A 22,349-nucleotide genomic window follows, 5' to 3' on the forward strand; every position below is an offset into this window, starting at 1 on the left:
ACTGCACTCAGAAGGAAACTTGTAAAACGGTGGTGTGCATTAAGAGGAAATAAACTGAATCTCACCCCCAAATATTTACTTTATTGTCTGATGTTTACTAGGATATTTATGGAGGCTGTTTTACTTAAAAAACTTATAAAATTCCAACAATGGCCAGAAACAGCAGCATCTCAGATAGATCCTTTTACTGTAGTCTGTTGTGAGATGAGCTGAAAGCATAAATAGTGGGTTTCAAATAAATCAATGGAGGCTGGCCTTTGGAGACCTGGAAGACATATGGGCCGTAATAGACTATCTCAGGTTGTCTCATGAGTGATTCCATCTGGATGAAGCCTTGGTGTTATTCACAGCCTACTTCTCCCCTAAAACACCTTCAATCTTATCCCCAGCCTCCATCTCGAATGTCAGACCACCTGGGATACGCAGCTGTCAGGCTGAAAGGGGAGCTGCCTGGGACTGGCCCCGGCCCGCTCGTCAGGGAGATCCTGTCACTAGCCAGCAGACAATGCTAGGTGCACAGGGGTGACAGCACTGCCGAAAGCAGAGGACACGCCCGGCTCGTGATCGGAGATTTTAAGGAAAAAAAAAAAATAAAGAACTTAGTGGAAACTGTGGCTGTCTCTACAGTAGAGCTACTTGCATATGATAGCCTCTCCTCAAGATAGTTTCTTCTTTCTTGTCAACAGTCACGTAGAGATCCGTATATTTTGATTATAAATAAATCAAAATGTCTAATATTCACAAGTAAACATCTTCATACTTCATATCATTCTCAAGTATTTTTTGCCATGTGTTCTCTTAGATTGGTATTCATATTTTCCATTATTAAACAAATTCAGCTTGATCAGCACATGCCTTGAGAGAATCCTTTCTTTATTGTAACTGTGCTGGTTTGTCTCTTTTCTTTCCTCCTCTGCCTCCTTATTCCCTCAGTACCTGCTGAGGTTTGTGGCTCTCACAGGCTAAGAGACAGCAGCGCCCTGTACAGGTGGCCATTTTTGTTGAGGAGTGACTAGAAAGAATCCAGTCAATTTAGTATTTAGTGTTCCCTTCTTCCCTGTCCAGAGTCCTCCCTTTAAGAAATTAGCAAACACAAAATTCCTTTTGCAGCTTCAGTAAATGCACTCTTCCTCTTTGGGGATTGAATTATATTTCTGTGATTCTGATTTTTCTTTTTTCTTTTTTTGCAAGAGTATGGAGGGTCTCTTAAGCCCACTGAAAATAGTCCGCATTAATCACAAAGGAGGCTTTCTACAAGAGGGCAGATGCCATATCTAGCTTATTTGCTTGTATTTCTAAGTTTCAGCAATGGTTCTTGGCACCCCAGAATATTTATCCAATGAATGGATCAATTTGTATCTTCCTATTTTCTGACAAAAGAGAAATTGTTTTCATGGATAATCAAGATCCAATGTGAGATGAAGTTTTATTTACCTTAAAACGTCCCTCTCCTAAATTTCTTTCCTGTCCACACTTGTTACAACCCTTTTACTTCTTATTTAGCTCCTTTCTTAATATCAACCTGTACTTATTGTGAGTTTTTTTTTTTTTTTGACTCCTTTTTCTAACCCCTCATATGTTGTATCCAGCTTTAAGATAGGCTCTGACAGTTAAATAAGTTATTTGTGGGTTGGTTTCTGGTTTTATGAAAAAATAATCATAATTTTTCCAGGGAGGCAGCATAGCATAATGGTTAACAGCATGGATTCTGGAGTCAGGTGGAGGGAATTTTAAACTCAGCCCAGCAACGAACAGCCCACACGATCCTGGGAGGTCTGCAGTATGTGCTTAGGTTCTCCCCACTGAGGACATGACACACTCTGCCTTGGTGGATAGTAGAAGAATTAATTGTGACAAGTGTATGAAACACTTGTCACCTAGTGCAGTGCTGCCATTGAAAGCCTGATATTTGCCCTTCAGTGTTGACTTGCTGTGTAAAGTAAATATTAGCATCCCCATTTCACTCGTAGGAAACTAAGCCATGAAAGAGTTATTCATTTGATGTCACACTGATGGTGAGATGGGGTTTGAATCAATGTTAATCTTATTCTAGCATCTTTATATTTTTCTGCAAGTTGCTTAGAAGGCAACTTTCAGGCCTCTTTGTAACTTCACACTCAGTCTACATAGTCAGGAAGGCTACTGGCTCCCTCTTTAAAACAGATCCAGAATCTGACCACTTGTCTCTCCCTCCACCAATACCACCTCGGACTCAGCCTCCGTCATCTCTTGCCTGGAATTCTCTGTTGACCTCTTAATAGGTCTCCCTCATTCTGTGTCTTGCACCTTCACTTCTGAACATAGTCACCCAAGTGATCTTTGGAAAGTGTAAAACCTATCATGCTGTTGTTCTGTTGAAAACCCTACACTGAAACCCCATTTCACTGAGCCTAAGAACCAATATCCTTGCACATAAAGGGTTGGCAACTATGGTCAGCACACCAAATCTGCCCACCGCTATATTTTAATAACCCATGAGCTAAGGATGGTATTACATTTTTAAATAGTTAAAATACATACTTTACAGTATATGTGAAAACTATATGAAATTTAACTTTTAATGTTCATAAATAAAGTTAGTTGGAACAAAGCCACTTACATTTACTTATATATTGCCTAAGGCTGCTTTGGTGTTACACAGACAGGGATGAGTTGTTGGTGACAAGGATCGTAAGTTGCAAAGCCTAAAATGCTTTCTGCTGGACTCTTTACAGAAATGTTGGCTGACCTAAAAAATCTGGCCCCAGTTATTTCCATGACCACATATACTACCCCTCCAGGCACGATGTTTTTGCTGCACTGGCATTCCTGTTTGTGCCTTAGGACCTTTGCACTAGCTGTTTCTTCTTCCAAGAATACCCTTCCCCTAAATCACCATTTGGCTAATTTTCTTTATCTCTTTCAGATGTCACCTGCCTCATGAGGCGATCCCCCACTGAGCACTTTACTTATTACTGAAATATACACCTTACACCTTAGAGTCTCGTTCCCCTCCCCCCACCTAACTTGCTCTGTTTCTTCTTTTTTAGTGCTTACAAACTTCTAACAGGCCATGTAATTTCTTACTTATCATGTTTTGTTTTTTTTTTTTTATTCTCTCTCTCCTTACTAGACTAGAAGCCCCACGCGAGCAGAGATGTCTGTCTTCCTTGTTCAGTGGTACACCTCAAGTGCCTGGAATATTGCCTCAAAAGCACGCATACTCAGTAAGTAACTGTTGACTTTTGAATGTGATATTATAGTGCCTCTTACTAAGCAAAGTATTTTTTTCAATTTTTTAAAAATTGAAATATAGTTGATTTACAATATTGTTAGTTTCTGGTGTACAGCATAGGGATTCAGTTATACATAGATATATTATTTTTCATATTCTTTTTCATTATAGATTATTACAAGACATTGAATAGAGTTCCCTGTGCTATACAGTAGGACACTTTTGTTTATCTGTTTTATATATAGTAGTTTGTATCTGCTAATCCCAAACTCCTAATTTATCCCTCCCCCCTTTCCCCATTGGTAACCATAAATTTGTTTTCTATGTCGGTGAGTGTTCCTGTTTTATAAATAAGTTCATTTGCATCATTTTTTTTAGATTCCACATATAAATGATAATATATGATATTTGTCTTTCTCTGTCTTACTTCACTTAGTATGATAATCTCTAGGTCCATCCATGTTTCTGCAAATGGCATTATTTCAATCTTTTTTATGGCTGAGTAGTATCCCATTGTATATATGTGTGTGTGTGTGTGTATGTATATATACATACACATACATATATTTATATACCACATCTTCTTTATTCATTCATCCGTCCATGGAAATGTGCTGGCAATTGTAAATACTGCTGCTATGAACATCAGGGTGCATTTATCTTTTTGAATTAAAGTTTTCTCCAGATTTATGCCCAGAAGTAGCACTGCTGGATCATATGGTAAGTCGATTTTTAGTTTTTTAAGGAATCATACTGTTTTCCATAGTGGCTACATCAAATTATAGTCAGCGTACCATCAGTGTAGGAGCGTTCTTTTTGTCCACAACTTCTCCAGAGTTTATTGTTTGTGGACGATTTTAATGATGGCCTTTCTGACTGGTGTGAGTTGCTACCTCATTGTAGTTTTGATTTGCATTTGTTTAATAATTAGCAATGTTGAGCATCTTTTCGTGTGCCTGTTGACCATCTGAATGTCTTCTTTGAGGAAATGTCTATTTAGGTCTTCTGACTATTTTTCGATTGGTTGTTTGTTTTTCTGTTATTGAGTTGTATGAGCTGTTTGTATATTCTGGAAATTAGGCCCTTGTCAGTTGCATCTTTTGCAAATATTTTCTCCCAGTCTGTAGGTTGTCTTTTCATTTTGCTGATGGTTTCCTTTGCAGTGAAAAAGCTTATAAGTTTGATTAGGTCCCATTTGTTTATTTTTGCTTTTATTTCTATTGCCTTGGGAGACTGACCTAGGAAAACATTGCTATGAGTTATGTTAAAGAATGTTTTGCCTGTGTTCTCTCCTGGGAGATTTGTGGTTCCTGTCTCATGTTTAAGTCTTTAAGCCATTTTGAGTTTATTTTTGTGTATGGTGTGAGGGAGTATTGTAACTTCACTGATTTTCATGCAGCTGTCCAGCTTTTGCAATACCACTTGCTGAAGAGACTTTCTCCATTGTATATTCTTGCCTCCTTTGTCCAAAATTAATTGACCATAGGTGTATGGGTTTATTTCTGGACTTTCTATTCTGTTCCATAAATCTGTGTGTCTGTATTTATGCCAATAAACCATGCTGTTTTGATTACTATAACTTTGTAGTATAGTGTGAAGGCTGGGAGTGTTATACCTCCAGCATTGTTCTCTTCTCTCAGTATTGCTTTGGGAATTCTGTGTCTTTTGTGATTCCATAAATATTTTAGGATTACTTTGTCTAGCTCTGTGAAAAATGTCATGGGTATTTGATAGGGATCACATTAAATCTTTAGCTTGCTTTGAATAGCATGGCCATTTTAATAATATTAATTCTTCCAATTCAACAGCATAGGATATATTTCTATTTCTTTAAATTACCTTCAGTTTCCTTTGTCAATGTCTTATAGTTTTCAGTGTATAAGTCTTTCATCTCCTTGGTCAGGTTTATTCCAAAGCATTTTTTGATACAATTTTAAAGGGGACTTTTTACTTCCCTTTTCTGGTTTTTCATTGTTAGTATAAAGACATGCAACAGATTTCTGTATGTTAATCTTGTATCCTGCTACCTTGCTGAATTCATTTATCAGTTCTAGTAGTTTTTGCGTGGAATCTTTAGAATTTTCTATCTATAGTATCATACCATCTACACGGAGTAACAATTTTACCTCTTCCATTCCAGTTTGGATTTCTTTTATTTATTTTTCTTGTCTGATTGCTGTGGTTAGGACTTCTAATACTATGTCAGACAGAAGTGGTGAGAGTGGCATCCTTGCCTTGTTCTAGATTTTAGTGGGGAGATCTTCAACTTTTCCCTGTTGAGTATTATGTTGGCTGTGGGTTTGTAATAAATAGGTTTTATTATCTTGAGATATGTTCCCTCTATACCCACTTTAGTAAGAGGTTTGGTTTTTTTTATCATGAATGTATATTAAATGTTATTAAATGCTTTTTATGCAGCTACTGAGATGATCATATGATTTTTGTCTCTTCCTTTGAAGTGAAAAAGCTTGTAATAGTTACTTTAATGTCTCTTATGTTGGAAATAAGATTGTCTAAACAATTTAAATAATAGAAGTATCTCTTTATAAGGAATAACATTAAAAACAAATTATCCATATATATTTTTGAATAGTATTATAGATACTCATGTTAAAAAATGATAAGTAATGGCAAATAATGTAAGATTGATTTTAAATAAAACTTTATAAGGTACTTTGAGAAAAAGAATATTTTTTTCTCTTCCAAAATAATATTTCCTTCATTACTTATATAAAGTCTTAAAATTTCAGTTTAATTTTAACCTAATTGATTTTTTAAAATTAATTCAATGTAACATGAAGTAAGATTTTAAGTAAAAATCTTAGCTTCTTTCTATAAATTTAATTCAATTGACCAATTTTCATTGAATACTGCCATATATGGTCCAAAATGAGCAGAAAATTCACATGTACCTATAGTTAAAAAGACTGATCAAAGCATAAAGAAACATGTTTTATGTAAGAACTTGAACAATTTTTTTTAATAAAAAGTCTGAGGACAGAAAACACAAATTATGTTAATTAAATTATTTGCTAAAATGTTAAAAGCAGAAAATGATAGCTATGGCATTCCAACAATTGAAGAAGCATTTTAACCTCCTTTCTGCCCACGTATAATAGAATGAGATTTTATATTCAAAATGGTATCTCTAAGAAATATTTAAATCCTTTAAGTCCATTTAAGTCATCTCATTACACTGTATCTTTAGTATTTTAGTGAATTGTATTTCATTCTCCTCATTTGAAAGTTAGCCATCTACTTCAGAATAAATACAAATGTTTTAGACAGAATCACCACTAATGTAAGTAAAATAGAGGAGATATTCATATTATACTGATCTTATCAAGCATTTGCCACTTATTTGGGGGTTGGTAATAGTCTATTCTTGCTGCCATTCCAGTAGGCCACCATGAATGATCAAATTACCTGCAAACAATTAACTGAAACATTCTACCCACACAGGATAAAAATAGGGGATGGAGAAGGAAGGGAGTTACCCATTTAGTAAACTGGACAGGGATTCGAATCTTGAAGAAATGGGTCCAAATGGCTAAATACTGTAGTTAGTGTACATTTAACTTCAGACACTAGTTATAATTTGAGTTGACGTAATATGCTGCCCTAGATCATTGATCTTCTAGTTGATGCTAAAAAATGTCACCTGAAATTTATTTCAGTTTATAGACAAGTTGCTGCAGGTCCCCTACCTCTAAAGAAAGCAAAGAGTTGCCCCCAAAAGTTGGAAAGCTGACTCATTCTGTACTTAAAGATTCTTAAAGCAGGTTTTAAGAAAACAGATGTTAAGAAATAATGCTTATGGAAATAAATAAAAGAAAAATGGCAGAAAAAAATGTTGATCTTGTTTAGTGGTTCTAGATATTTTTTATATGGATGATGTGGAAAAGACCATGACCCTGTATCTCTAAGTGATAATCAAAACCTGCAGCACTGTGTATGTACAAGAAATGATTCAGTTCCAGCAATACAATTTCATAGGTGATCATTATATGCCAAGAGAGATAGAACACCTAAAGCTAGCATAAGTCTGGGGAAACTTGAGTCATGAGATAGACAGTGGGAAGTGAAAAAGGTGGAGGGGAAAGAATGAAGCAAGAGACTCTGTGGAAGTTTATCCCCAAAGCCTTGCACAGGGGAGTCTCAACTTTGGACCCTACAGGGAGTTACAAGGGAAGATGTGGGAAATCAAGCCAGTATTGCAGTTGTCACAAGTTAGAGATTCTCTATGGCTTGTGATGCTTGAGGGAGGGTAACCAGATCACAATCATATCAATCCAGTGGTTACCATCAACTTCTACTTCCCCAAAATGTACTCAACTATAAAATACTACTTTTTAATATCATTTTTAAACAACAGCTATACTTAGTAATTTTAGTCTTTGTTTCAGGAATTTATTGTAGATTTGTAAGGAAATTTAACTCAGTAGTAGAGTTCTATTACAATTAAGATTTTGCTGTTAACAAAGGTCTTCTTTGGGAATGGACCTCTTGGTGGATGGATCTCAGGAAATGTTTTTATGTAACATGCTGAGCTATTTTGTCTATGGAGTGTGGGATTGAGTTAAAGAGAATGAAATTATTCTCCTTGACTATTTCTGTGCTGGCTTATCACATTCTCCTCAATGCTTAGGGTAAAGTATTTTCTAGAAAGAGAAATTTGTCTAGTTTTGTAAGCTAAGACTTGCTTTGACACTGGTTGCCTTTTAAGTAAGTGAGACTGATGTCAATTTTCCACGCCTTCTTAACACACACTTGGGTACGTCTTTCTCCTGTCATTCTCCACCTCAGTGGAGTCCTTGAGATTCCCTAAAGCAGGCCGGTAGGATGGGAGTTACAGCAAGCAGGCAGTTGTTTTTCAAGCTCTGGTGAAAAGAGTGATTAGTGGAGAATGGAAGTTATCTTCTAACTCTCGAAGACTAGGTATTTTGTGGGAGCTACTCTGACCACAATCCTTACTATCTCCAAATAGATTACAGGGAACAATTTAGAAATGAAACAATTCAATAGTATTTCATTAAATGTTTTATGTGTTTGTCTGTTAATCTGTTTCTAGTCAATACAATGCAATATCCCATTTAAAATATTTCGTCCCTGAACTATTTTTTTTTTTTTTCGCTTTGCTTTCAGTGTCATTTCATTTCCTTTTATTTGGCAGAATTCTGTAAGAACTCAGTCACCCTCCTCCACCCTCCCTTCCTGGGAGGCATCTGGTGTAAGCTGCTTCTAACATACATAGAAGAATGTAAATGATAGAATGATAAAATTGTTGTATAGTAGAAAAATTCAGGACAAATTCAGGAAACATGCAAATTAAGTGACAATCCAAAATTTTCAAAAAAAATCAGAAATAAGCTATTGGTAAAATCACAGTATATCTGTGTTTTGATGACTTTAGTCTTTAGCTGTCTTAAATTTTCATTTTACTGAAGCTTCATATTCCCATGAACTTTCTTGAGACGTTTAATCTTTTCTACCTATTCTAATCTGCTTCTAAATAATCTTGGTATTTTTCAAGTTAAAAATATTCTTGCCTTCTACTTTATTATTGTAGATATTTTATTCAATGATATTGTAATTAATGCCTTAATTTGGTGTTCTCTGTAATTCCTGTTACCTAATTATAAACGGTATAGAATATTATTTGTATTTATATTACAAAGTACAAGTTAGTCCAGAGAAAACACACCCTTGCATTCTTGCACTGAGCTAGTCAAACACTTGGTAAGCATTTCCATTTCGAAGAACAAAAACAGATTATTAATGGTAAGGATGTGAGATACACACACAAACACACACACACTTAGGAATAGCGTTTCCATATCTAGGATGACATTTGCATTTGAGAAGTCTTTTGGAAATGTTTTAAAAAATATCTTCTTTAGAAACTAACTAGTCTTTATTCAATCAGTGTCACATACTGGATATGATGGAGTTATCATAGCAAATTTATAACCAGCTTCTCAGGTCCTAAAGAGTCAGAACTTTACATGACAAGCCAAAATGGATTGTATTGAGAGAGAACTTGAAGCCAAGATTTACAATAGATTTCATAATTCTCTGCCCTCAGTAGGTATGCATTTTTTAACACACTCAAATCATAAAAATGGTAAAGATAACATAAATAATGTATTATGTATGATATAGTGTAGTATAGTATTTAAACAATGCATATAAAGTACTTAATATTATGTTTAGCTCATCATAAGTGTTCAATAAGTAGTGGTAATAATGATTGTAATTTATTGTAATTATTATCTCATGGAGTCAGACATTAATTCATGAGAAACTAATAGTTAAAATAATTTATAGTAATAAAAATCAGTAACTAATGTACAAGTAGAATAAATATAATGGATATAAAAGATTGGGATCTATTTAATTAATATATACTGCAACAGATATTTTATTCTAATTTTCTTATGATAGAGATCAACCTCAATAGAAAGTTATGACCATTAATATAGCAACTTATCAGTAATACTTAGGTGAAAAGATAAGACCTGTGGGTTAATGTTCTGATCTTGATTTCAAAAATCCATTAACTCAGTTTAAATAATTCTAACACTTTAAGTGGTAAAATAGCGACAGTAGGATTACTTTTTCATTTATTTTAGGGTATTTTCATTTGAAAGAGCATTATACAGGTAACTGATAACCATGGTCATGACTACACAGAGACAAACCATCTTGGGAAAGGGGGCAGAAAAGGCAGCCATCTCTAGGTCTTTGGTCTACATGAATGATCCTACATCCCTGGATACTGAGAAACATGCCTACCTGAATGGGATTGATACCTCATTTGGATGACTGAACACATTGTTCTCTTCACATAGAAATATTTGGATATTTTTGCATAGGTTATCCTCAACACTGATGACATAATGTAACATGTCAAAGATATACTTTGTTCTTGGTATGATCCATGTGTTCACTTGCCTGGCACTAGAACGACGTTAGTGCAGATTTTTTGGGTGCCCAAACTCCAACCATGCCAGTAGAATGGCCTGGTAATTCCATTCTGTCAGCCCTACTCACTGTAAACCCATGGCTAAAACAGGCACAAAGATTTGCAAAGAATGACAGCACTGATGGGATGTCATAGAAATTCATGCTGCACCTGTTCTCAAAAATAAAGTTTCCTGTCTTTGCAGTTTTCAGTATAGCACTTTCCACTGATGCTAAGTTTGTTGATTATTTAAAAAGAAGAAGAAAGAACGACACAGACAGGGAAATAAGGTGCCTGCGACACCCCGTGTTGAAAGCTGCATTACTTACTCCGCTTGGATGAATTTATATTGGATAAATCTAGTACGAAGTGAAAACCCTATTTCCAGCTGAGACTTAAAGATGTTTTACTAAAACATGCTTAAGCAAATGCATTTTGATGCCTCACAAGGAAGATACACACAGAGCTCTCTCCACAGAAGTTCAATAAATTGTATATCGGCAGCTGAAGAAAGATGTTCTCTTTCTGATTCGCACTCATAGATTTGCATTGACTTAATTTAAAATTCATGGTATGCACAGTAGAAATGGTTAAATACGACTTTTGGATGATACCTAACAAGGGAAAGTAACTTTTTCTTTCCTGCTCAGTAGTTAGCTACGCTGCTGAAACTCCACACGCTCACCCAGACACTACTTTTAACGGAGGGTCCCTTCACCATGAAAGTCTAGGACAGTGGAACTGCACCTTCAACTGGCATCTCTCCACCTTAGAGGATCCCCATAGGTTTCAAATCCACCTCAAGCCCAGGCAGTGGCAAAGTGGGAGAGGAATCGAAGAAGCAAAAATAAATATTAAAGTACATAAGAATTAAATATTACCTATTTAAATAGCAATTATGCGGTTGAAAACAAGATCATCACACCTGTACAAGAAAAGGCATGCAAACCCAAAACATCTGCTTGTATCCACCTGCCAGGCACCTGTTTTGCTGTTTCAATGCCATTTGATTGCTAGAGATGTAGAGGCTCTTGTGAGGTAATGAGTGATTTTACATTATGCATGATTGAAAACAGGTGTTCTAATGCTGCACAATTCTATGCATGAATAATTCAGTTTGTTTAGAGCAAGATCTTTAAAAGAAGTACTGCATGGGCTTTATTATTTCTATAAACATGAAGGTTATTTTTTCTTTAATGTACAACAATTGTTCCTTTTCAGTCAGCTTGTTTATGGCAATTTTGGTATAATTTTATGGATGAGGAATAATATCTTGAAAGGTAAAATTGATCATACTTACAACATGTAAGAAGTAAAACTGAAAGGTCTGTTAGCAAGAGGAAAAACGGTATTAAAATTCAATGTTCTAAGTGAAAATGCCTGATTATTTCCTTCCTGCTTTGCCTGCTTTCTGATGGTAACAAAACATTTGTCTGAGAGCTGTAATTAGGGAGGGGTGAACTATTTGGGAAAATAGAGAAATTGTTTTGTATCTCAGCCCAAACACCAAGCAGAGCCCAGACTTCCTTAAAGACAGAACTGATGTCAGTCAGCAGCCCTGCTCTCCTGCGTGGATATCACGAGTTCACAGCCTATCTTAAACCACTCTAGGACACCACTGAGAAAGACACTCTCTTTCACTCCAACTCCCACTTCAAGTTTTGTCTACCCTGGTTTGCTAGAGTCAGAAAGAAGTGTTAGTATATTGTGTTTCAAATAGCAAGTAAAATCCCCACACTCCCAATGTTAAGACTTAGAACCTCACCCAGGAGACAGGAGACTTGTTCTCTTAGAGAGCTGGTTTCTTGGACACCAAAGACGCCACATAGTCTTAAATATTTAACACTTCTGAGGTGTGAGAGACAGAAAAACATGTTTGCTTCAATTAATACTATTTAAGTAATGGAAAGACAAAGCAAAAGTTATAGTCATCACCACCTCGCTATTACTGATTTACATTTGTTGAGTGTTTCATACCATATAAACCATAGTATAAGAGAGTTATTGACACATAATAATCTCTTCCTAAAACATACCACCTCAGCAAGTAGTCAGCTTTGAGCTTTGAGGTTTGGCTCTCTTCCCTCATTTTAAGAGCTGTGGGGAGCTTCACAGGGGAATCTATTATTGAAAAGCTTTTCAGTTAGAAGTAAATTGTAAGACTGGTCCTTCATGTGGGGAGCAACACTGGGAAAGTCACAAAGAAAAATAGAAGATTGGTATGAAGGAGAACACTTTCATTGCTATTGACACAGTGAATTGACCTTATTCCCTCCCACGGGGATAAGGTTGGCGAGCAAGCCTTTACAAGTATTCACCAAATATGAGTGTTGGCCTCATAAACTCAGAGGATCAATGCCAAGAAGGGCTTCAGGAATCTAAACTAAAGGATATAAGTAACCAGAAGATAAAAATCTTGGTCTGGCAATCCTGACCTAGCATAAAATGACCTCTTTCTCTAAAAGTTAAGATAGCAAAGCTTTCTTTTTGAATATGCTATTTATATAAAACTGTTTTTACTACACATCTCAATGCTGATGGACACCTAAACTATTTAGTTGAATCATCTGAAATAGCAATGTTTGTTGGTCAAGTTTGGTTGAATATTGAACATTTCATATGACTCAGTCTATCTCTAGTAAGAGTCCCTCAGTTGGAGGCATCACTTATTCTTAAATACAATCAACCCCACCTTTCACTGCACAAAATGCACAACTAGTAAAAGGAGCAATGTTCTCTGATAGGAGGAAATGCAGAGACCTGATGTGTGATACATATTCAACAATGATTTTAAGAGAAGGCTTTGCAACCATGGTAGAAGTTGGGAAACGCTCCAGCTCACACTTTTCTCCCCATGAGCCAGCTGTTCTTAATGAACTGGTCTATTGAGTAGAAGGTTGCAGCTCTGCCTGTGTATCTTGGAATGAGAGCTGTCAGGACTCTAGCTCTAACACCCTGAGATTATGCTTAGGGTCACACTGTTTAAAAGCCTCACCTTTGCTTTCAGCCAATTGCTGACATCAGTTCACAAGGGCATTACGGATTCGCCTGGGCTGTCCAGCCCAGATGAGCCTTCAAATGTCTCCAGCGCCAGCTACCACCCGACTGCATGTGCTTAATTGACTAAGCAGGGCGGCAAACACTTTGACGCTCCTCCCACTGATGGGTGGGGCCTCTGCGACCGTGGACAGCTTTGATCGTTAGAATCCGAGAGGAGCGGAGTTCCGCCGGTTTCTCCTTCTCTCCGGGAACGCTAACTCTTAGAAGCCAGCCTCCGTTAGGAAGTGAGCCTTTTCAGCCCGCTGCTGTGAGAAACGCGAGCCGCATCGAGAGTCTCTGGACGCAGGGTTGCAAAGGTGCGAGGCCGGCGAGAGGCGGGGAGCTCTGAGGCAGCAGGCGGGCGAGTGGAGGAGCCATCCTGGAGGTGCGATCTCCAGCCCACGCTGCTCCGGGTGAGGCCAGCCGGGCCCTCCCGCGTTCCCGAGCCACCAACTTGTGAGTAAAACAACAAGATGGTTTTAAGTTTTGTGGAAGTTGGTTATGAGGCAATAGATAACCAGAACTTGCTTTAAGAAATAACACAAATTCAGTCGCTAAACCGGTGTGTGAACTTAAGAAAACGAGTGAACCTATCAGCCTCAATTTTCACATCTCAAAAATGGAGTACTGGTACCGTCTGCCTCCGAGGGTGGTTCTGAGAATGAAAATGTGACATTTTCAGAACAGTGCCTGATTTATATATATATACACATACACATATTCCTCAAAAATTGTGAGTTATTGTACATGACTGTTCAGGGCTCTACAAAGAAATAGCATATGTGGGGGAATTCTAAGCTTAGCATGTCCAAGAAACTTTATGTAGAGACGCAAGCTTCTTGAAGGCATCCTAGCTTATTACCTGTGGCTTTTCAACGTGGTAATTGTAGGTTTCCATTAGCAGACCTTTACCTTGGAAGTCATGAAGCCCAGACTGGAGAGAAGTCAGGAAATGTGCAGATTTAAATTATTTTTTAAATGGCAAATTTCACTCAGAACACAGTGGGCTTAACACAGTACTGTGTGCTTATCTGAGTTGTCCAAAAGGGTAGATACTGGCAGGCGGGAGGAGGGGGCGAGGGGGCGGGGGTTGAAGGATGGAGGTTGGCAAAGACAGACTGGTATCTTTTAGTTTTATCCAGGCTCAGACCCCTTTTGAGACCCCTGGTATGTGCTCGTGGGCTGCCAGTGGTAAGTTCCTTGTGGACTAACAAATGGTTAGCCACTTTAGAGTGTCTTTAGTGTGTAGTGGTAATAAGCCCACACATGATAAGGCTCAGTTTCTGCTAAATGTATGGCCAGTGCTTTGAAAAACAATCATCAGTGGTGGACTGAAGCAGGTGAGTATTATTGATCATTTGATTATAAGCATCTGTACTAAATTGTCAGTAACTTTAATTGCTGGTACTTTTAAGTACCGACTTAAATTGTCAGCACCTGAAGGGTAGAAACCGTGTCTGTTTAACCCATACGTGCAGGTAGAGCTGAAGCATCTTTAACTGGAGAGGTAGGGTCATGTAATGGTCAAGAATATGAGTCAAACTCCTGGTTGGTGACTTACTAGCTGTTCTGTTCTTGAGCAAGTTACTTCATCTCTTTGTGCCTTCCTTTCCTTATCTTGTGGGGATCCTAGGAGTAGCTACTCACTGAGCCCTTATGAGGGTGAACCAAATTAATATTTGCAAAGTGCTTAGAACCCGGGACACGGCAAGTGTCCTGTAAGTATTAGCAAATAAATAAGTAGTCCTAATATTTATACTTCAGAGACGAAGAAATTGAGTCTAGACAAGTTAAACAGCTTAGATACCCTTCATTGCTGGGTCATCACAGGACAAGATTTAGAACACATACCACAGAAAAAGGAAATTGATAATTATTCAAATACTGATAAGTCTATGGATATAATAAAAATGAAGGTTGAGGTGAGGGTTAAAGATTATGTAAAAGTGTTTAAGGTCATTGGAAAGTGCTATCATGCTTCAGTATATATTAACAAGTGAAAAGGTAAGACAGAATTGAGTTGCACAAAGTTATGGTTATTTAAAATAATGATTCATATTAACCTTGATCCTCATTATTGGCAAACATGGTACTGCTTTTGCAATTCAGAACCAAATCGAACTATCTGCTTAACAGTCCTAAATTTGGAAAAACTTAAGTGAACACAACTGAAAACTTAAGAGAAGCGTGTTATAAACTGAATTATCATAACAGGGTTTTATAGTACTGGGTGAGGCACTTGTGCAAAGAGTTTTTAGAGGCAATTAAAAAGCAAAATGCCTGCTCCTGAATTGCTAGGGGTCAGTTGAGGAATGAAGACCAGAATATTTAAGTCACCCCCAGTACAGTGTAGACAGGGCTGGTCCAAGGAAGGGCTAGAATTGTTGTCTGGGGCAAATTTACCCATGGAGTGAGGGGGCCCCAAATGAGAAGAAAAGTGTCCTTCAGTTGTCATACACAGAAAAGGTGACAAAAATAAGCACATTTGTTTGGAGAGTAATTGAGTAAACAAATGTGTGTAGACATCTGTAAAATCACTATAGTCCCTATATGAGGAAAACCTCACCAGGTAGAAGTTGGTTCTCCCCATCCCAGTCTTACTAACGGCCTCCCCCATTCTAGCTTCACCTATTCTCGCCTAATTGACTGCTCTTTTTTAATTCCATCTGAGTGCACTCTTTCAACTTGTTTATATATTGCAGATACATACACACACACACAAAATACAATAAAACTATGGTGTTGTAGCAGGCATGCATGCCAACTTACAAATTGAGGTGTATAAGAAATTTAATTTTTCTATAACCGAACTTATTTTCTGTTTAAGCTTCATTTTACTATGCATTGAAAATGACATCCTCATCTAATAGTCTCCCATCCCTAAACTTAATCCTTGAGAAAGGAGTACCTAGTATTAAGACCCTGTGGATAAGAGATGGGTGGGGCAAGAGGAATTTGGTCCAGGTTGTCAGCATCCTTCCACTCTGACATCTACTGAGACTTAGATCGCCCATGTGACCTCTGCTGCCGAGCACATGCTGTATCCTCCTTGTGGAAACTCAAGGCGTGTCCAGGCCAGCTCTCTCGCAAAAGGTATCATGCTCTTCTCTGCCTCACAGACACAACCTTACTGGCTTCCTCTCTGGGATTCCTGGAAACATGCTCAGCCAAGCTCTTTCTATCTAGATGTTTCATGAAGCAATGTCTATGCACCACCCCTTTACAGTGTTGGATAGGTGGGAACTCTGGATCTTGCTGGCTCCCTAGACTTGATCTGGTTTGGGGGCACATTCACCTTTTTCTCAGACCCCGAACCCTATCCAAGGTTTATATAATCCCTGCGTTCCTCCATACCCCTTCCCTCAACCTGTAGAATCTTTTCTATTTTCTGAGACCTTCTCTTACTTACTAGGAATTAGTCCAAGTCATTTCTAGTCAAAGATTTATACCATAAGTACTTTTGTGTTTAGAAACACAATAATATGAGTTCTCTGGCTTTCCAAAGCCCTTTCCAAACTGAAGATATCTTCTGCCTCTGATTTATTAACTGTCTCTTGGGACAACTCATGACTTGCCACCTAACAGACAAGGGAGAGGGGGACTGGATGAACAGTTACTGATGGAGAGGTGCTGGGGGAAGTACAGCAGTTAATATTAAAAAGTTTATCCAGCTGTTTGTAATCAGCAAATCATAACATTTCTGAACCTGGCTATAGGTGACTTTTTAATAATTTCAATTTCTCCTGTATATCTTAGATTAAATTGTTAGATCTCTGAACCCAAATCCTTTTTCATGCCTTTGCACCTTTTACTCATGTGGCTCCTTGTGTCCAGACTCCTCATCACTCTGTGCCCGGGCAGTTCTGCACTTACACGATAGAGCATCGCCGTGGGGAGTGTGGCCTCTGGGTCAGGCCTCCTAGCGTCAGCTGTACCACTTTAGGTGAGGTGCTGGACAGATTCCTTACCCTCTCTATGCCCTGGTTTCTTCATCTTCAAAATGGGAATTATAAGAGTGCCTTCCTCAAGGGTTTTTCAGGGGGATTAAATGAAATAAGATGAATAAAGTCCTTAAAATGGTTATCTAGTGAATAATACACACTCAGTAAGAATTGGCTATTTCCACTCACCTTTCAAGACTCACTCAATACCACTGCTTCCTAATAGACTTTGTGAGTAGCTCTGGCTGGGACTCAGTACCTGTTTTCTTAGGTCTCACAGTTCCTCATGCTCACCCCCATATTACTCCCATTCTTCTGTCCCCAGTAATCATTCAGGTCAGAGGCCAGACCTCAGCTCCTGAGGGTAGAGAAAGAAGGGGTCAGAGACACTGACTGGGAAGGGCTGAGGGTGCCTTTTCTCAGAGAAGTGCCGTCTTTCACATTTTGTAGAGTGGCCTCTTGGGACTATATTTGCTACATCTTTTTCTGTTAAGAGTCTGTTTCCTTCTCCAGCCCTACCTAATAAACTCCATTTCCACTACATCAGCCCACCAGGAGGAGTGGTAGGGAAGTGGGAAGAAGGAAGGGAGGAAAAGAAAAGTTTTGTGCCAAATTAGTAGAAGTAGTATTTAGTAGAAAAAGTCTGTCTTTTTCAAATAAAGAAAAAGGTTAATGGAGGTAAAGACATGTTCAGGTTTACAGGTCACATGGCCAGCAGTTAAATCATGACTCAGTTTAGCTTTTAATACTTCTGCAGTCTCTAAGACATCTGTCATCTTGGTGTTTAGTAAATGCAGTTCTGCTTCTCATGGGAGGATGCCTTCTCTGAAGCATGCATTATAAGTAATATCTGGGCATTGAAGACAGAAAAGATTTTGGTTCTAAAAACTGCACCCTGGCTTCTCTCACTGCTCTGCAGACCTGCCTGGCTTGTTTGGGTTGTAATCCCTGTTTCTTAAAGCTTTACTATTAAACTTATTGACTTGAATCTTGTCCCAGTGTCTCCAGTTTCTTGCCACAGATAGTTTTTATCTTAAAGCAAATCCTTCATTTTCTTTGTCTGCACAGAATTCCAGGGCCTGGATATCATCTAGTCTTTGGGTAACATCTTCCAGATTTGTTTTAAGCTGATTACATGTTGCTGAACAATCAGATTTTCTGCCCTAAGCAGCACAAAACCAAGTGATGACAGCTCTGGCTCCTGGCCACCAGCAATGTGATGATGCAGCATGGGTCTTTGATAGCCATGATTTGATCTTGGGTGTTCTCAGATGGCTGTGTACCCCTAAAGAGTGGAAAAGGAACTCTCTCCTGCTTTGTGACACCATGACAGGAAAGCTCGTGTCTGTGTGGTGGCAGTTTACACCATCTCGTCTCCCCTTCCTACATTCATTCTACCTTTTACATTCTCTTTGCACGACGACTTACATTTTCATGCACACTTGTATTTCTAATTGAGACCTGCTAAATGTTCTAAAGAAACAACTTTAAGAAATGGAGTGCCAGTGGAGGCTGTGTTCTGTTTGGAAATGCAGGCAGAACTTAGTATATATCTTTAGGAAGTATCAAACCTAAAATGGAGAAAATCTTGAGCTGGAGCTCCATTTTTTTTTTTTCCTGGTCTAAATGTCCCATTCAAGTTCTCCTCTCTTGTTTTGCTAGTGTGTTATCTCCTGAGCTGTAATCAGTGATGCCGTGTGCCAATGCATGGTGGTGATTCCTGTCATTTGATTTAGTTTTTTCAACCTACCACAGTAGGGCCTACCTGTGGAGGCAGAAATGTGTACCCAGAACACACAATCAGCTTTATTCAGCTTTTATATAACTGAAGGCAGAGTTCTGGGACGTCCCAGCACTCTGCCATTACAGAATGGAGCACTGCTAATGAAGAAAACACAGTGAATGGGAAAATGACGATCAAGGAGAAGGTTCACTGTGCTTTATTAAATATTTACCAGGAGTAGGGTTCTGGAGTAGAAAATGAAAAATATAGCCACTGTAAGCCAAAGCCCCAACTTTCAGAATTTCAATCTGTTTGGGGAATCCCAGCACAGTGAAAGCTAACTGGAAATACTGAACATGACATACAAAGTTTCAACTTAATTCTTGAGGAAATTAGCTCTGTAAAACATTTGGAAGTAAAATGGAGATCATTATGGCTCGTAGCAATCAGAGGATGCTTTAAAAATCTGGAACATAAATGGGGCTGTGAAGAGCGAGTAGGAATGGGGTATTTCAGAAGCAAAAGGAAGAACGTTCCAGGTGGAAAGGAGACGTGAGTAAAATTTCAGCCTAGAGGAGATTGAAAGAGTCGGGAAAACTGAGAGATTAAGTTTGGTTGAAGGGTTTACGTAGGTTTAAGGCAGATTGACAGTGCCTGCCACCTAGCAGGATTCAAGAAACATTTGTGAAATACACGATAAAGGGCTAACAAGATGGATTGATGTCACATTATGATACAGGGCTATTTTCTCTGCACTTTCCCTGGTTGGTTAAAGGTGGTTGTTAATGTGACTAAAGCTAAATTTGGAACTGTAATTTAGGACTTCAAAGTACATGCTAAACCTTTGTCTTCATCGGTCATCTGTAGAAAATGTGTTACAGTCACAAAGGGACCTGGGTGAGACCAGGTGAATGGGTGCGATTAGAGGCATCTGCTTTGTTGGAAAAGGACCCAAGGTGTGTAAGTAACACCTGAAAATACCTGCCTGTAAATGGATTGAGCCAGCATTTTGGAAGCGATATGGTATCCTTTTCTGGTTTTACTAATGAGTGTGCCAATGCTTTGATTGTGAGAGTTAGAGGGAGTTCCATGCGTTACACTGGCCTGTTCATTTGACTCTCTTCTCCAGATTCTAAAGTCCCTAACGTAAGAACTGTTTTTCTTCAACACCTAGCAGCTAGCAGAAGACCTACCACATACTCAGTGCTCACTAGATATGTTAGCTGAACTGATCTATTAAAATACCTAATGGGTTCCTGTATAGTAAACTACATGTATCTCAGATGTACAATTTGATGAATTTTGATAGATGTGTACACCCACGAAACCACCACCAAAATAAAGACAGCTAACTTTATGCGTAGTTTACTATACATGAACCACACCACAATAGAGGTGTTAGAAACAGAGAGAGAGATGTACAAGTATGTAAATGAATAACTAAGATGTCTGTGCACACTTTGGTTTAAAGAAACAATTACATGTTTTTAGGAACTCAAGTCAATTTGACATTTGAGAGCCTGCTGTATACCAGGTATTATGCTGGGTACTGGCAAGATGATGATGATGGTAATGAAGATGTCCCTGTGATGATGCTGCTGCTGGAGGTGTTGGTGGAAGCATATTATGGAGTTACATGCCAGGAAATGTGTGCCAGTCCATATATAAATGAACTCACTTAATCTTTTAGGCAACTCTGTGAAGGAAGTGTAATTATTATCCTCAGTGTCCACATTAGAAAACTGAGGAAAAGCAGGCTGAACGAAGTTCCCCAGGTCACAGAGCTGGTGAGTGGCAGCACTGGGATCTGAACTCAGGCTTGTTCCTGATCTTGTATATGTACTGTTCTATACAAGAAAATTATTGTTTATTATGCTAATTTAAGAAATTAACCATAACAGCTAACAATTATTAAAACAATACACATTTACTTAAAATTGGAGTTGAATGAGACTCTATAAAACATTTTACGTGATAATTTAAACATTTATTGGGAGTCTACCTTGTATTAAGTCCTTTTTGAGGGGTTGTAGAAGAATACATTTGAAAAGGATGTGGTTCTTGACCTTGGGGCAAGTGTAAGAGAAAGATGGGTAAATGGACATTAAAATATAGCATAGAACTAACAACTAATTGTTGATGAATGTACTATGCAGCAGCGGGGAAACAGCAACAAATTCTGAATGTATAATTGACAAAAAATTGCCACAACTCATCAGCAAGATGTGAAATTCTCATTCAGCGTTGTTTTACGTGACAATTTGATTTTTACACAGTTAGTGATTTCAAGCATAGGTTAATCACGTGCATTGGCATAAACATTTTTGCAGACTCAAATGTTGGCAATCTAAATTTGAACGTTTAATATGTAGTGTACTCAAGAATCATCCCTTACTCTGAAGACTCTTCTATCTGTACAATTCTAGGAGTCTAGAGTAGTTTCCACCCAGTTTCTCACAAGGATGAGAATGTTAGATAGTGTATTAGATTTCCTCTCATATTCAGGCCAGATGAGGACAATGAGGGTTAAGGGCATGGATTCAGAGCCTGGGCTTGTCTTCTAGCTCCATCAGTAGTGGTTGGATGACTTTATACATGCTGCTTTAGCACAGTGGCTGAGTACTGTAAATACTTCTTCAATGATACTGTTTATAATTGATTTTATTATTATTATTAAGTATTTTTATAGTAAAATATTTTCAGAACATTTTGTTTAACATTTAATACTAAAACATCTTGTTTTGATTGGGATGCAACGAAGTAGTTTCTAGTCCAAGTGGCCCCTCCAACTTGCTGGTGATTTTTTTATTTTTAATTGAAGTATAGTCAGTTATGATGTGTCAGTTTCTGGTGTACAGCACAATGTCCCAGTCATGCATATTCCTACATATATTTGTTTTCATATTCTTTTTCATTAAAGGTTATTACAAGATATTGAATATAGTTCCCTGTGCTATATAGAAGAAATTTTTTTAATCTATTTTTACATATAGTGGCTAACATTTGCAAATCTCAAACTCCCAAATGTATCCCTTCCCACCCCCTTTCCCCAGTAACCATAAGATTGCTTACTACGTCTGTGAGTCTATTTCTATTTCATAGATGAGTTCATTAGTGTCTTCTTTTTTTTCCCCTTTATTCCAAATATGAGTGATATCATGTGGTATTTTTCTTTCTTTTTTTGGCTTACTTTACTTAAAATAATGATCTCTAGGTCCATCTGTGTTGCTGCAAATGGCATTATTTGATTCTTTTTTATGGCTGAGTAGTGTTCCACTGTATAAATATACCCCAACTTCTTTATTCAGTCATCTGTTGATGGACATTTAGGTTGCTTCCATGTCTTGGCTATTGTAAATAGTGCTGCTGTGAACATTGGGGTGCAGGTATTTTTTCACATTAGAGTTCCCTTTGGATATATGCCCAGTAGTAGGGTTGCTGGATCATATAGTAAGTCTATTTTTAGTT

At 37.9% G+C, this 22,349-nt stretch overlaps 1 long non-coding RNA gene across 1 annotated transcript in view; it reads left to right on the top strand.

Moving 5' to 3' along the window:
• LOC105083375 (uncharacterized) overlaps positions 1–22,349 on the top strand; it is a 231,078-nt gene that overhangs the window by 168,050 nt on the left and 40,679 nt on the right. Inside the window, exon 3 of the long non-coding RNA XR_006721152.2 lies at positions 3,113–3,206. This is a non-coding gene — a long non-coding RNA (uncharacterized LOC105083375). The remainder of the gene's footprint in view (positions 1–3,112; positions 3,207–22,349) is intronic.

Source organism: Camelus bactrianus, chromosome 5 (genome assembly GCF_048773025.1).
Source record: "Camelus bactrianus isolate YW-2024 breed Bactrian camel chromosome 5, ASM4877302v1, whole genome shotgun sequence".
In the NCBI taxonomy this organism is placed as follows: domain Eukaryota; kingdom Metazoa; phylum Chordata; class Mammalia; order Artiodactyla; family Camelidae; genus Camelus; species Camelus bactrianus.